Below are 16,398 nucleotides of genomic sequence, written 5' to 3' on the forward strand. Positions count from 1 at the left end.
CCCGCATCAGATTCCCTGCCTCCGATTCCCTGCCTCAGATTCCCTGCCTCAGATTCCCTGCATCAGATTCCCTTCATCTGATTCCCTGCCTCTGATTCCCCACCTCTGATTCCCCACTTCTGATTCCCCGCCTCTGATTCCCCGCGTCTGATTCCCCGCCTCTGATTCACCTCCTCTGATTCCCCGCCTCTGATTCCCCGCCTCTGATTCCCCACCTCTGATTGCCCCGCCTCTGATTCGCTGATTCTGATTCCCCGGCTCTGATTCCCCACCTCTGATTCCCCACTTCTGATTCCCCACCTCTGATTCCCCGCCTCTGATTGCACGCCTCTGATTCCCCGCCTCTGATTCCCTGCCTCTGATTCCCCGCCTCTGATTCCCCTCCTCTGATACCCGGCCTCTGATTCCCCACCTCTGATTCCCCGCATCTGATTCCCCGCCTCTGATTCCCCGCCTCTGATTCCCTGCCTCTGATTCCCCACCTCTGATTTCGCGCCTCTGATTCCCCACCTATGTTTACCCGCCTCTGTTTACCCACCTGTTTCCCCGCCTCTGATTCCCCACCTCAGATTCCCTGCCTCAGATTCCCTGCCTCTGATTCCCTGCCTCTGATTCCCTGCCTCTGATTCCCTGCATCTGATTGCCTGCCTCTGATTCTCCGCCTCTGATTCCCCGCCTCTGATTCCCAACCTCTGATTCCCCGCTTCTGATTCCCTGCCTCTGATTCCCCGCCTCTGATTCACCGCCTCTGATTCCCCGCCTCTGATGCCCCACCTCTGATTCAATGCCTCCCTTTCCGCTCAACTTTCCTGGCCTACTTTTCCCCACATATCTTTCCCCGCCTCTGATTTCCCGCCTCTGATTCCACGCCTCTGAATCCCCGCCTATGTTTACCCGCCTCTGTTTAACCGCCTGTTTTCCCGCCTCTGATTCCCCACCACAGATTCCCTGCCTCAGATTCCCTGCCTCAGATTCCCTGCATCAGATTCCCTTCATTTGATTCCCTGCGTCTGGTTCCCTGCCTCTGATTCCCTGCCTCTGATTCCCTGCATCTGATTGCCCGCCTCTGATTCCCCGCCTCTGATTCCCCGCCTCTGATTCCCCTCCTCTGATTCACCGCCTCTGATTCCCCGCCTCTGATTCCCCACCTCTGATTCCCCACTTCTGATTGCCCGCCTCTGATTCCACGCCTCTGATTCCCCGCCTCTGATTCCCCACCTCTGATTCCCCACTTCTGATTCCCCACCTCTGATTCCCCGCCTCTGATTCCACGCCTCTGATTCCCCACCTCTGATTCCCCACTTCTGATTCCCCACCTCTGATTCTCCGCCTCTGATACCCTGCCTCTGATAACTTTTTACTGATTCCCTGCCTCAGATTCCCTGCCTCCGATTCCCTGCCTCAGATTCCCTGCCTCAGTTTCCCTGCATTAGATTCCCTTCATCTGATTCCCTGCCTCTGATTCCCCGCCTCTGATTCCCCGCATCTGATTCCCCACCTCTGTCTCTACGCCTCTATTTTGCCTGCACTCTTTCCCCTCCACTCTTTCCATGCCTCTCTTTCCCTCCCTCAATTTCAACAACTCTGTTTGATCTGTTCTGTGTAACTAATTTTCAACACAAAAGTTCCAACCACTATGTTTCGCCCATCTCTTTCGCTGCATCTATTGATGCATCTATGTTTACCCGCTTCTGTTTACCCGCCTGTTTCCCCACATCTCTTTCCCCACCTCTGATTCCACGCCTCTGATTCCCCGCCTCTGATTCCCCGCCTCTGATTCCCCGCCTCTGAATCACCGCCTCCCTTTACGAGCAACTTTCCTGGCCTACGTTTCCCCACATCTCTTTCCCCACCTCTGATTCCACGCATCAGATTCACCGCCTCTGATTTCCTGCCTCTGATTCCCTGCCTCTGATTCCCCGCCTCTGATTCCCCACCTCTGATTCCCCTCTCTGATTTCCCGCCTCTGATTCCCCGCCTCTGATTCCACGCCTCTGATTACCCGCCTCTGATACCCTACCTCTCTTTCCCTGCCTCTATTTCCGTGCCTCTTTCTCTGCATCTCGTTTCCCACATCTCATTTCCCCCTTCTGATAACCCGCATCAGATTCCCTGCCACAGATTCCCTGCCTCAGATTCCCTGCCTCAGATTCCCTGCATCAGATTCCCTTCATCTGATTCCCTGCCTCTGATTCCCCGCCTCTGATTCCCTGCATCTGATTCCCAGCCTCTGTTTACCCGCCTGTTTCTCCGCCTCTGATTCACCACCTCATATTCGCCACCTCAGGTTCCCTGCCTCTGATTCCCTGCCTCTGATTCCCTGCCTCTGATTCCCTGCATCTGATTGCCCGCCTCTGATACCCTGCCTCTGATTCCCCGCCTCTGATTCCCCGCCTCTGATTCCCCGCCTCTGATTTCCCACCTCTGATTCCCCACTTCTGATTCCCCGCCTCTGATTCCCCGTCTGTGATTCCACGCCTCTGATTCCCCGCCTCTGATTCCGCGCCTCTGATTCCCCGCCTCTGATACCCCGCCTCTGATTCCCCGCCTCTGATTCCCTGCATCTGATTCCCCGCCTCAGATTCCCCGCCTCTTATTCCCCGACTCTGATTCCCCGCCTCTGATTCCCCGACTCTGATTCCCCGCCTCTGATTCCCCGCCTCTGATTCCCCGCCTATGTTTACCCGCCTCTGTTTACCCGCCTGTTTTCCCGCCTCTGATTGCCCACCTCAGATTCCCTGCCTCAGATTCCCTGCCTCAGATTCCCTGCCTCTGATTCCCTGCCTCTGATTCCCTGCATCTGATTGCCCGCCTCTGATTACCTGCCTCTGATTCCCCGCCTCTGATTCCCCACCTCTGATTCCCCACTTCTGATACCCCGCCTCTGATTCCCCGCGTCTGATTCCCCGCCTCTGATTCACCGCCTCTGATTCCCCGCCTCTGATTCCCCGCCTCTGATTCCCCACCTCTGATTGCCCCGCCTCTGATTCGCTGATTCTGATTCCCCGCCTCTGATTCCCCACCTCTGATTCCCCACTTCTGATTCCCCGCCTCTGATTCCCCACCTCTGATTCCACGCCTCTGATTCCCCGCCTCTGATTCCCCGCCTCTGATTCCACGCCTCTGATTCACCTCCTCTGATACCCCGCCTCTGATTCCCCACCTCTGATTCCCCGCATCTGATTCCCCACCTCTGATTCCACGCCTCTGATTACCTGCCTCTGATACCCTGCCTCTCTTTCCCTGCCTCTATTTCCGTGCCTCTTTCTCTGCATCTCGTTTCCAACATCTCATTTCCCCCTTCTGATAACCCGCATCAGATTCCCTGCCTCCGATTCCCTGCCTCAGATTCCCTGCCTCAGATTCCCTGCATCAGATTCCCTTCATCTGATTCCCTGCCTCTGATTCCCCGCCTCTGATTCCCCGCCACTGATTCGCCACCTCTGTCTCTACGCCTCTATTTTGCCTGCACTCTTTCCCCTCCACTCTTTCTGTGCCTCTTTCCCTCCCTCAATTTCAACAACTCTGTTTGATCTGTTCTGTGTACCTAATTTTCAACACACAAGTTCCAACCACTAATTTTCGCCCATCTCTTTCGCTGCCTCTATTTATGCAGCTATGTTTACCCGCTTCTGTTTACCCGCCTGTTTCCCCACATCTCTTTCCCCACCTCTGATTCCACGCCTCTGATTCCCCGCCTCTGATTCCCCGTCTGTGATTCCACGCCTCTGATTCCCCGCCTCTGATTCCGCGTCTCTGATTCCCCGCCTCTGATACCCCGCCTCTGATTCCCCGCCTCTGATTCCCCACTTCTGATTCCCTGCCCCTGATTCCCCGCCTCTGATTCCCCGCCTCTGATTCCCCGCCTCTGATTCCCCACCTCTGATTCACTGCCTCCCTTTCCGCTCAACTTTCCTGGCCTACTTTTCCCCACATATCTTTCCCCGCCTCTGATTTCCCGCCTCTGATTCCACGCCTCTGATTCCCCGCCTATGTTTACCCGCCTCTGTTTACCCGCCTGTTTTCCTGCCTCTGATTCCCCACCACAGATTCCCTGCCTCAGATTCCCTGCCTCAGATTCCCTGCATCAGATTCCCTTCATTTGATTCCCTGCGTCTGATTCCCTGCCTCTGATTCCCTGCATCTGATTGCCCGCCTCTGATTCCCCGCCTCTGATTCCCCGCCTCTGATTCCCCACCTCTGATTCCCCACTTCTGATTCCCCGCCTCTGATTCCCCGCCTCTGATTCCCCGCCTCTGATTCCCCGCCTCTGATTCACCGCCTCTGATTCCCCACCTCTGATTCCACGCCTCTGATTACCTGCCTCTGATACCCTGCCTCTCTTTCCCTGCCTCTATTTCCGTGCCTCTTTCTCTGCATCTCGTTTCCAACATCTCATTTCCCCCTTCTGATAACCCGCATCAGATTCCCTGCCTCCGATTCCCTGCCTCAGATTCCCTGCCTCAGATTCCCTGCATCAGATTCCCTTCATCTGATTCCCTGCCTCTGATTCCCTGCCTCTGATTCCCCGCCACTGATTCGCCACCTCTGTCTCTACGCCTCTATTTTGCCTGCACTCTTTCCCCTCCACTCTTTCTGTGCCTCTCTTTCCCTCCCTCAATTTCAACAACTCTGTTTGATCTATTCTGTGTACCTAATTTTCAACACACAAGTTCCAACCACTATGTTTCGCCCATCTCTTTCGCTGCCTCTATTTATGCAGCTATGTTTACCCGCTTCTGTTTACCCGCCTGTTTCCCCACATCTCTTTCCCCACCTCTGATTCCACGCCTCTGATTCCCCGCCTCTGATTCCCCATCTCTGATTCCGCACGTCCGATTCCCTGCCTATGATTCCCCACCTCTGATTCCCCGCCTCTGATTCCCCATATCTGATTCCCTGCCTCTGTTTCCCCGCCTCTGATTCCCTACCTCTGTTTCCCCATATCTGATTCCCCGCCTCTGATTCCCCAACTCTAATACCCCGCCTCTGATTCCCCAGCTCTGATTCCCCGCCTCTGATTCCCCGCATCTGATTCCCTGCCTTTGATTCCCCGCCTCTGATTCCAGGCCTCTTATTCCCATCATCTGATTCCGGCCTCTGATTCCCGGCCTCTGATTCCCTGCTTCTGATTCTGATTCCCTGCCTCTGATTCCCCATCTCTGATTCCGCACATCTGATTCCCTGCCTCTGATTCCCCACCTCTGATTCCCCATATCTGATTCCCCGCCTCTGTTTCCCCGCCTCTGATTCCCCGCCTCTGTTTCCCAATATCTAAGTCCCCACCTCTGATTCCCCAAATCTGATTCCCCACCTCTGATTCCCCAGCTCTGATTCCCCGCCTCTGATTCCCCGCATCTGATTCCCTGCATCTGATTCCAAGCCTCTGATTCCCTGCCTCTGATTCCCAACCTCTGATTCCCCACCTCTGATTCCCCATATCTGATTCCCCGCCTCTGTTTCCCCGCCTCGGATTCCCCGCCTCAGTTTCCCCATATCTGATTCCCGGCCTCTGATTCCCCGCCTCTGATTCCCCGCCTCTGATTCCCTGCCTCTGATTCCCCATCTCCGATTCCCTGCCTCTGATTCCCAACCTCTGATTCCCCATATCTGATTCCCCACCTCTATTTCCCCATATCTGAATCCCCGCCTCTGATTCCCCAACTCTGATTCCCCGCCTCTGATTCCCCAGCTCTGATTCCCCGACTCTGATTCCCGGCGTCCGATTCCCTGCCTCCGATTCCCCGCCTCTGATTCCCCATCTCTGATTCCCCGCCTCTGATTCCCCGTGTCTGATTCCCTGCCTCTGATTCCCCGCCTCTGATTCCCCGCCTCTGATTCCCTGACACTGAATCCCTGCCCCTGATTCCCCACCTCTGATTCCCCATATCTGATTCCCCGCCTCTGTTTCCCCGCCTCTGATTCCCCTCCTCTGATTCCCCATATCTGATTCCCTGCCTCTGATTCCCCAACTCTGATTCCCCGCCTCTGATTCCCCAGCTCTGAATCCCCGCCTCTGATTCCCCGTGTCTGATTCCCTGCCTCTGATTCCCCGCCTTGATTCCCCATCTCTGATTCACAACCTCTGATTCCCCACCTCTGATTCCCTATATTTGATTCCCCGCCTCTGTTTCCCCGCCTCTGATTCCCCGCCTCTGATTCCCCATATCTGATTCCCCGCCTCTGATTGCCCACCTCTGATTCCCCGCCTCTGATTCGCCAGCTCTGATTCCCCGCCTCTGATTCCACGCATCTGATTCCCTGCCTCTGATTCCCCGCCTCTGATTCCCCATCTCTGATTCACCGCCTTTGATTCGCCACCTCTGATTCCCCATATCTGATTCCCCACCTCTGTTTCCCGGCCTCTGATTCCCCGCCTCTGATTCTCCATATCTCATTCCCCGCCTCTGAATCCCCATCTCTGATTCCCGGACTCTGATTCCCCACCTCTGATTCCCGGCCTCTTATTCCCAGCATCTGATTCCCGGCCTCTGATTCCCGGCCTCTGATTCCCCGCTTCTGATTCTGATTCCCTGCCTCTGATTCCCCATCTCTGATTCCGCACATCTGATTCCCTGCCTCTGATTCCCCACCTCTGATTCCCCATATCTGATTCCCCGCCTCTGTTTCCCCGCCTCTGATTCCCCGCCTCTGTTTCCCTATATCTAATTCCCCACCTCTGATGCCCCAACTCTGATTCCCCGCCTCTGATTCCCCAGCTCTGATTCCCCGCCTTTGATTCCCCGCATCCTATTCCCCATATCTGATTCCCCGCCTCTGTTTCCCCGCCTCTGATTCCCCGCCTCTGTTTCCCCATATCTGATTCCCCGCCTCTGATTCCAAACTATGATTCCCCGCCTCTGATTCCCCAGCTCTGATTCCCTGCGTTCTATTCCCTGCCTCTGATTCCCCGCCTGTGATTCCCCATCACTGATTCACCACCTCTGATTCCCCACCTCTGATTCCCCATATCTAATTCCCCGCCTCTGTTTGCCCGCCTCTGATTCCCCGCCTCTGTTTCCCCATATCTGATTCCCCGTCTCTGAATCCCCAACTCTGATTCCCTGCCTCTGATTCCCCAGCTCTGATTCCCCGCCTTTGATTCCCCCCGTCTGATTCCCAGCCTCTGGATCCCCGTGTCTGATTTCCTGCCTCTGATTCCCCGCCTCTGATTCCCCATCCCTGTTCCTCTGATTCCCCACATCTGATTCCCCATCTCTGATTCCGCACATCCGATTCCCTGCCTCTGATTCCCCAACTCTGATTCCCCACCTCTGATTCCCCAGCACTGATTCCCCGCCTCAGATTCCCCGTGTCTGATTCCCTGCCTCTGATTCCCCGCCTCTGAATCCCAGCCTCTGATTCCCCATATCTGATTCCCCGCCTCTGATTCCCTGCCTCTGATTTCCCAGCTCTGATTCCCCGCCATTGATTCCCCCCGTCTGATTCCCAGCCTCTGAATCCCCGTGTCTGATTTCCTGCCTCTGATTCCCCGCCTCTGATTCCCCATCTCTGATTCACCGCCTCTGATTCCCCATCTCTGATTCCCCACCTCTGATTCACCATATCTGATTCCCTGCCTCTGTTTCCCCGCCTCTGATTCCCCACCTCTGTTTCCCCATATCTGATTCCCCGCCTCTGATTCCCCAACTCTAATACCCCGCCTCTGATTCCCCAGCTCTGATTCCCCGCCTCTGATTCCCCGCATCTGATTCCCTGCCTCTGATTCCCCGCCTCTGATTCCAGGCCTCTGATTCCCAGCATCTGATTCCGGCCTCTGATTCCCGGCCTCTGATTCCCTGCTTCTGATTCTGATTCCCTGCCTCTGATTCCCCATCTCTGATTCCGCACATCTGATTCCTTGCCTCTGATTCCCCACCTCTGATTCCCCATATCTGATTCCCCGCCTGGGTGTCCCCGCCTCTGATTCCCCGCCTCTGTTTCCCAATATCTAACTTCCCGCCTCTGATTCCCCAAATCTGATTCCCCACCTCTGATTCCCCAGCTCTGATTCCCCGCCTCTGATTCCCCGCATCTGATTCCCTGCATCTGATTCCAAGCCTCTGATTCCCTGCCTCTGATTCCCAACCTCTGATTCCCCACCTCTGATTCCCCATATCTGATTCCCCGCCTCTGTTTCCCCGCCTCGGATTCCCCGCCTCTGTTTCCCCATATCTGATTCCCGGCCTCTGATTCCCCGCCTCTGATTCCCCGCCTCTGATTCCCTGCCTCTGATTCCCCATCTCCGATTCCCCTCATCTAATACCCCGCCTCTGATTCTCCGCCACTGATTCACCGCATCTGATTCCACGCCTCTGATTCCCCGCCTCTGATTCCCCGCCTCTGATTCCCCGCCTCTGATTCCCCGCCTCTGATTCCCCGCCTATGTTTACCCGCCTCTGATTCCCCGCCTCTGATTCCACGTCTCTGATTCCCCGCCTCTGATTCCCCGCCTCTAATTCCCCGCCTCTGATACCGCACCTCTGATGTCCCGCATCTGATTCCCTGCATCTGATTCCCCGCCTCAGATTCCCCGCCTCTGATTTCCCGGCTCTGATTCCCCGCCTCTGATTCCCCACCTATGTTTACCCGCCTCTGTTTACTCGCCTATTTTCCCGCCTCTGGTTCCCCAACACAGATTCCCTGCCTCAGATTCCCTGCCTCTGATTCCCTGCCTCTGATTCCCTGCCTCTGATTCCCTGCATCTGATTGCCCGCCTCTGATTCCCCGCCTCTGATTCCCCACCTCTGATTCCCCACCTCTGATTCCCCACTTCTGATTCCCCGCCTCTGATTCACCACCTCTGTTTCCCCGCCTCTGATTCCCCGCCTCTGATTCCCCACTTCTGATTGCCCGCCTCTGATTCCCTGCCTCTGATTCCCCGCCTCTGATTCCCCACATCTGATTCCCCGCTTCTGATTCCCCGCCTCTGATTCCCCGCCTCTGATTCCACGCCTCTGATTCCCCGCCTCTGATTCCCCGCCTCTGATTCCCCGCCTCTGATTCCCCTCATCTAATACCCCACCTCTGATTCCCCGCCTCTGATTCCCCGCATCTGATTCCCCGCCTCTGATTCCCCGCCTCTGATTCACCGCCTCTGATTCCCCGCCTCTGATTCCCTTCCTCTGATTCCCCGCCTATGTTTACCCGCCTCTGTTTACCCGCCTGTTTCCCCGCCTCTGATTCCCCACCTCAGATTCCCTACCTCAGATTCCGTGACTCTGATTCCCTGCCTCTGATTCCCTGCCTCTGATTCCCTGCATCTGAATGCCCATCTCTGATTCTCAACCTCTGATACCCCGCCTCTGATTCCCCGCCTCTGATTCCCCGCCTCTGATTCCCCACCTCTGATTCACTGCCTCCCTTTCCGCTCAACTTTCCTGGCCTACGTTTCCCCACATATCTTTCCCCGCCTCTGATTCCCTGCCTCTGATTCCCCGCCTCTGATTCCCCGCCTCTGATTCCCCACCACTGTCTCTACACCTCTCTTTTGCCTGCACTCTTTCCCCTCCACTCTTTCCGTGCCTCTCTTTCCCTCCCTCAATTTCAACAACTCTGTTTGATCTGTTCTGTGTAACTCATTTTCAACATACAAGTTCCAACCACTATGTTTCGCCCATCTCTTTCGCCGCCTCTATTTATGCACCTATGTTTACCCGCTTCTGTTTACCCGCCTGTTTCCCCACATCTCTTTCCCCACCTCTGATTCCCCGCCTCTGATTCCACGCCTCTGATTCACCTCCTCTGATACCCCGCCTCTGATTCCCCACCTCTGATTCCCCGCATCTGATTCCCCACCTCTGATTCCACGCCTCTGATTACCTGCCTCTGATACCCTGCCTCTCTTTCCCTGCCTCTATTTCCGTGCCTCTTTCTCTGCATCTCGTTTCCAACATCTCATTTCCCCCTTCTGATAACCCGCATCAGATTCCCTGCCTCCGATTCCCTGCCTCAGATTCCCTGCCTCAGATTCCCTGCATCAGATTCCCTTCATCTGATTCCCTGCCTCTGATTCCCCGCCTCTGATTCCCCGCCACTGATTCGCCACCTCTGTCTCTACGCCTCTATTTTGCCTGCACTCTTTCCCCTCCACTCTTTCTGTGCCTCTCTTTCCCTCCCTCAATTTCAACAACTCTGTTTGATCTGTTCTGTGTACCTAATTTTCAACACACAAGTTCCAACCACTAATTTTCGCCCATCTCTTTCGCTGCCTCTATTTATGCAGCTATGTTTACCCGCTTCTGTTTACCCGCCTGTTTCCCCACATCTCTTTCCCCACCTCTGATTCCACGCCTCTGATTCCCCGCCTCTGATTCCCCGTCTGTGATTCCACGCCTCTGATTCCCCGCCTCTGATTCCGCGCCTCTGATTCCCCGCCTCTGATACCCCGCCTCTGATTCCCCGCCTCTGATTCCCCACTTCTGATTCCCTGCCTCTGATTCCCCGCCTCTGATTCCCCGCCTCTGATTCCCCGCCTCTGATTCCCCACCTCTGATTCACTGCCTCCCTTTCCGCTCAACTTTCCTGGCCTACTTTTCCCCACATATCTTTCCCCGCCTCTGATTTCCCGCCTCTGATTCCACGCCTCTGATTCCCCGCCTATGTTTACCCGCCTCTGTTTACCCGCCTGTTTTCCTGCCTCTGATTCCCCACCACAGATTCCCTGCCTCAGATTCCCTGCCTCAGATTCCCTGCATCAGATTCCCTTCATTTGATTCCCTGCGTCTGATTCCCTGCCTCTGATTCCCTGCATCTGATTGCCCGCCTCTGATACCCCGCCTCTGATTCCCCGCCTCTGATTCCCCACCTCTGATTCCCCACTTCTGATTCCCCGCCTCTGATTCCCCGCCTCTGATTCCCCGCCTCTGATTCCCCGCCTCTGATTCACCGCCTCTGATTCCCCACCTCTGATTCCACGCCTCTGATTACCTGCCTCTGATACCCTGCCTCTTTTTCCCTGCCTCTATTTCCGTGCCTCTTTCTCTGCATCTCGTTTCCAACATCTCATTTCCCCCTTCTGATAACCCGCATCAGATTCCCTGCCTCCGATTCCCTGCCTCAGATTCCCTGCCTCAGATTCCCTGCATCAGATTCCCTTCATCTGATTCCCTGCCTCTGATTCCCCGCCTCTGATTCCCCGCCACTGATTCGCCACCTCTGTCTCTACGCCTCTATTTTGCCTGCACTCTTTCCCCTCCACTCTTTCTGTGCCTCTCTTTCCCTCCCTCAATTTCAACAACTCTGTTTGATCTGTTCTGTGTACCTAATTTTCAACACACAAGTTCCAACCACTATGTTTCGCCCATCTCTTTCGCTGCCTCTATTTATGCAGCTATGTTTACCCGCTTCTGTTTACCCGCCTGTTTCCCCACATCTCTTTCCCCACCTCTGATTCCACGCCTCTGATTCCCCGCCTCTGATTCCCCATCTCTGATTCCGCACGTCCGATTCCCTGCCTATGATTCCCCACCTCTGATTCCCCGCCTCTGATTCCCCATATCTGATTCCCTGCCTCTGTTTCCCCGCCTCTGATTCCCTACCTCTGTTTCCCCATATCTGATTCCCCGCCTCTGATTCCCCAACTCTAATACCCCGCCTCTGATTCCCCAGCTCTGATTCCCCGCCTCTGATTCCCCGCATCTGATTCCCTGCCTTTGATTCCCCGCCTCTGATTCCAGGCCTCTTATTCCCATCATCTGATTCCGGCCTCTGATTCCCGGCCTCTGATTCCCTGCATCTGATTCTGATTCCCTGCCTCTGATTCCCCATCTCTGATTCCGCACATCTGATTCCCTGCCTCTGATTCCCCACCTCTGATTCCCCATATCTGATTCCCCGCCTCTGTTTCCCCGCCTCTGATTCCCCGCCTCTGTTTCCCAATATCTAAGTCCCCACCTCTGATTCCCCAAATCTGATTCCCCACCTCTGATTCCCCAGCTCTGATTCCCCGCCTCTGATTCCCCGCATCTGATTCCCTGCATCTGATTCCAAGCCTCTGATTCCCTGCCTCTGATTCCCAACCTCTGATTCCCCACCTCTGATTCCCCATATCTGATTCCCCGCCTCTGTTTCCCCGCCTCGGATTCCCCGCCTCAGTTTCCCCATATCTGATTCCCGGCCTCTGATTCCCCGCCTCTGATTCCCCGCCTCTGATTCCCTGCCTCTGATTCCCCATCTCCGATTCCCTGCCTCTGATTCCCAACCTCTGATTCCCCATATCTGATTCCCCGCCTCTATTTCCCCATATCTGAATCCCCGCCTCTGATTCCCCAACTCTGATTCCCCGCCTCTGATTCCCCAGCTCTGATTCCCCGACTCTGATTCCCGGCGTCCGATTCCCTGCCTCTGATTCCCCGCCTCTGATTCCCCATCTCTGATTCCCCGCCTCTGATTCCCCGTGTCTGATTCCCTGCCTCTGATTCCCCGCCTCTGATTCCCCGCCTCTGATTCCCTGACACTGAATCCCTGCCCCTGATTCCCCACCTCTGATTCCCCATATCTGATTCCCCGCCTCTGTTTCCCCGCCTCTGATTCCCCGCCTCTGATTCCCCATATCTGATTCCCTGCCTCTGATTCCCCAACTCTGATTCCCCGCCTCTGATTCCCCAGCTCTGAATCCCCGCCTCTGATTCCCCGTGTCTGATTCCCTGCCTCTGATTCCCCGCCTTGATTCCCCATCTCTGATTCACAACCTCTGATTCCCCACCTCTGATTCCCTATATTTGATTCCCCGCCTCTGTTTCCCCGCCTCTGATTCCCCGCCTCTGATTCCCCATATCTGATTCCCCGCCTCTGATTGCCCACCTCTGATTCCCCGCCTCTGATTCGCCAGCTCTGATTCCCCGCCTCTGATTCCACGCATCTGATTCCCTGCCTCTGATTCCCCGCCTCTGATTCCCCATCTCTGATTCACCGCCTTTGATTCGCCACCTCTGATTCCCCATATCTGATTCCCCACCTCTGTTTCCCGGCCTCTGATTCCCCGCCTCTGATTCTCCATATCTCATTCCCCGCCTCTGAATCCCCATCTCTGATTCCCGGACTCTGATTCCCCACCTCTGATTCCCGGCCTCTTATTCCCAGCATCTGATTCCCGGCCTCTGATTCCCGGCCTCTGATTCCCCGCTTCTGATTCTGATTCCCTGCCTCTGATTCCCCATCTCTGATTCCGCACATCTGATTCCCTGCCTCTGATTCCCCACCTCTGATTCCCCATATCTGATTCCCCGCCTCTGTTTCCCCGCCTCTGATTCCCCGCCTCTGTTTCCCTATATCTAATTCCCCACCTCTGATGCCCCAACTCTGATTCCCCGCCTCTGATTCCCCAGCTCTGATTCCCCGCCTTTGATTCCCCGCATCCTATTCCCCATATCTGATTCCCCGCCTCTGTTTCCCCGCCTCTGATTCCCCGCCTCTGTTTCCCCATATCTGATTCCCCGCCTCTGATTCCAAACTATGATTCCCCGCCTCTGATTCCCCAGCTCTGATTCCCTGCGTTCTATTCCCTGCCTCTGATTCCCCGCCTGTGATTCCCCATCACTGATTCACCACCTCTGATTCCCCACCTCTGATTCCCCATATCTAATTCCCCGCCTCTGTTTGCCCGCCTCTGATTCCCCGCCTCTGTTTCCCCATATCTGATTCCCCGTCTCTGAATCCCCAACTCTGATTCCCTGCCTCTGATTCCCCAGCTCTGATTCCCCGCCTTTGATTCCCCCCGTCTGATTCCCAGCCTCTGGATCCCCGTGTCTGATTTCCTGCCTCTGATTCCCCGCCTCTGATTCCCCATCCCTGTTCCTCTGATTCCCCACATCTGATTCCTCATCTCTGATTCCGCACATCCGATTCCCTGCCTCTGATTCCCCAACTCTGATTCCCCACCTCTGATTCCCCAGCTCTGATTCCCCGCCTCAGATTCCCCGTGTCTGATTCCCTGCCTCTGATTCCCCGCCTCTGAATCCCAGCCTCTGATTCCCCATATCTGATTCCCCGCCTCTGATTCCCTGCCTCTGATTTCCCAGCTCTGATTCCCCGCCATTGATTCCCCCCGTCTGATTCCCAGCCTCTGAATCCCCGTGTCTGATTTCCTGCCTCTGATTCCCCGCCTCTGATTCCCCATCTCTGATTCACCGCCTCTGATTCCCCATCTCTGATTCCCCACCTCTGATTCACCATATCTGATTCCCTGCCTCTGTTTCCCCGCCTCTGATTCCCCACCTCTGTTTCCCCATATCTGATTCCCCGCCTCTGATTCCCCAACTCTAATACCCCGCCTCTGATTCCCCAGCTCTGATTCCCCGCCTCTGATTCCCCGCATCTGATTCCCTGCCTCTGATTCCCCGCCTCTGATTCCAGGCCTCTGATTCCCAGCATCTGATTCCGGCCTCTGATTCCCTGCTTCTGATTCTGATTCCCTGCCTCTGATTCCCCATCTCTGATTCCGCACATCTGATTCCTTGCCTCTGATTCCCCACCTCTGATTCCCCATATCTGATTCCCCGCCTGGGTGTCCCCGCCTCTGATTCCCCGCCTCTGTTTCCCAATATCTAACTTCCCGCCTCTGATTCCCCAAATCTGATTCCCCACCTCTGATTCCCCAGCTCTGATTCCCCGCCTCTGATTCCCCGCATCTGATTCCCTGCATCTGATTCCAAGCCTCTGATTCCCTGCCTCTGATTCCCAACCTCTGATTCCCCACCTCTGATTCCCCATATCTGATTCCCCGCCTCTGTTTCCCCGCCTCGGATTCCCCGCCTCTGTTTCCCCATATCTGATTCCCGGCCTCTGATTCCCCGCCTCTGATTCCCCGCCTCTGATTCCCTGCCTCTGATTCCCCATCTCCGATTCCCCTCATCTAATACCACGCCTCTGATTCTCCGCCACTGATTCACCGCATCTGATTCCACGCCTCTGATTCCCCGCCTCTGATTCCCCGCCTCTGATTCCCCGCCTCTGATTCCCCGCTTCTGATTCCCCGCCTATGTTTACCCGCCTCTGATTCCCCGCCTCTGATTCCACACCTCTGATTCCCCGCCTCTGATTCCCCGCCTCTAATTCCCCGCCTCTGATACCGCACCTCTGATGTCCCGCATCTGATTCCCTGCATCTGATTCCCCGCCTCAGATTCCCCGCCTCTGATTTCCCGGCTCTGATTCCCCGCCTCTGATTCCCCACCTATGTTTACCCGCCTCTGTTTACTCGCCTATTTTCCCGCCTCTGGTTCCCCAACACAGATTCCCTGCCTCAGATTCCCTGCCTCTGATTCCCTGCCTCTGATTCCCTGCCTCTGATTCCCTGCATCTGATTGCCCGCCTCTGATTCCCCGCCTCTGATTCCCCACCTCTGATTCCCCACCTCTGATTCCCCACTTCTGATTCCCCGCCTCTGATTCACCGCCTCTGTTTCCCCGCCTCTGATTCCCCGCCTCTGATTCCCCACTTCTGATTGCCCGCCTCTGATTCCCTGCCTCTGATTCCCCGCCTCTGATTCCCCACATCTGATTCCCCGCTTCTGATTCCCCGCCTCTGATTCCCCGCCTCTGATTCCACGCCTCTGATTCCCCGCCTCTGATTCCCCGCCTCTGATTCCCCGCCTCTGATTCTCCTCATCTAATACCCCACCTCTGATTCCCCGCCTCTGATTCCCCGCATCTGATTCCCCGCCTCTGATTCCCCGCCTCTGATTCACCGCCTCTGATTCCCCGCCTCTGATTCCCTTCCTCTGATTCCCCGCCTATGTTTACCCGCCTCTGTTTACCCGCCTGTTTCCCCGCCTCTGATTCCCCACCTCAGATTCCCTACCTCAGATTCCGTGACTCTGATTCCCTGCCTCTGATTCCCTGCCTCTGATTCCCTGCATCTGAATGCCCATCTCTGATTCTCAACCTCTGATACCCCGCCTCTGATTCCCCGCCTCTGATTCCCCGCCTCTGATTCCCCACCTCTGATTCACTGCCTCCCTTTCCGCTCAACTTTCCTGGCCTACGTTTCCCCACATATCTTTCCCCGCCTCTGATTCCCTGCCTCTGATTCCCCGCCTCTGATTCCCCGCCTCTGATTCCCCACCACTGTCTCTACGCCTCTCTTTTGCCTGCACTCTTTCCCCTCCACTCTTTCCGTGCCTCTCTTTCCCTCCCTCAATTTCAACAACTCTGTTTGATCTGTTCTGTGTAACTCATTTTCAACATACAAGTTCCAACCACTATGTTTCGCCCATCTCTTTCGCCGCCTCTATTTATGCACCTATGTTTACCCGCTTCTGTTTACCCGCCTGTTTCCCCACATCTCTTTCCCCACCTCTGATTCCACACCTCTGATTCGCCGCCTCTGATTGCCCCCCTCTGATTCCCTGCCACTGATTCCCCGCCTCGGATTCCCCGCCTCTGATTCACCGCCTCCC

This window comes from Narcine bancroftii, chromosome 6 (genome assembly GCF_036971445.1).
Source record: "Narcine bancroftii isolate sNarBan1 chromosome 6, sNarBan1.hap1, whole genome shotgun sequence".
NCBI lineage: Eukaryota > Metazoa > Chordata > Chondrichthyes > Torpediniformes > Narcinidae > Narcine > Narcine bancroftii.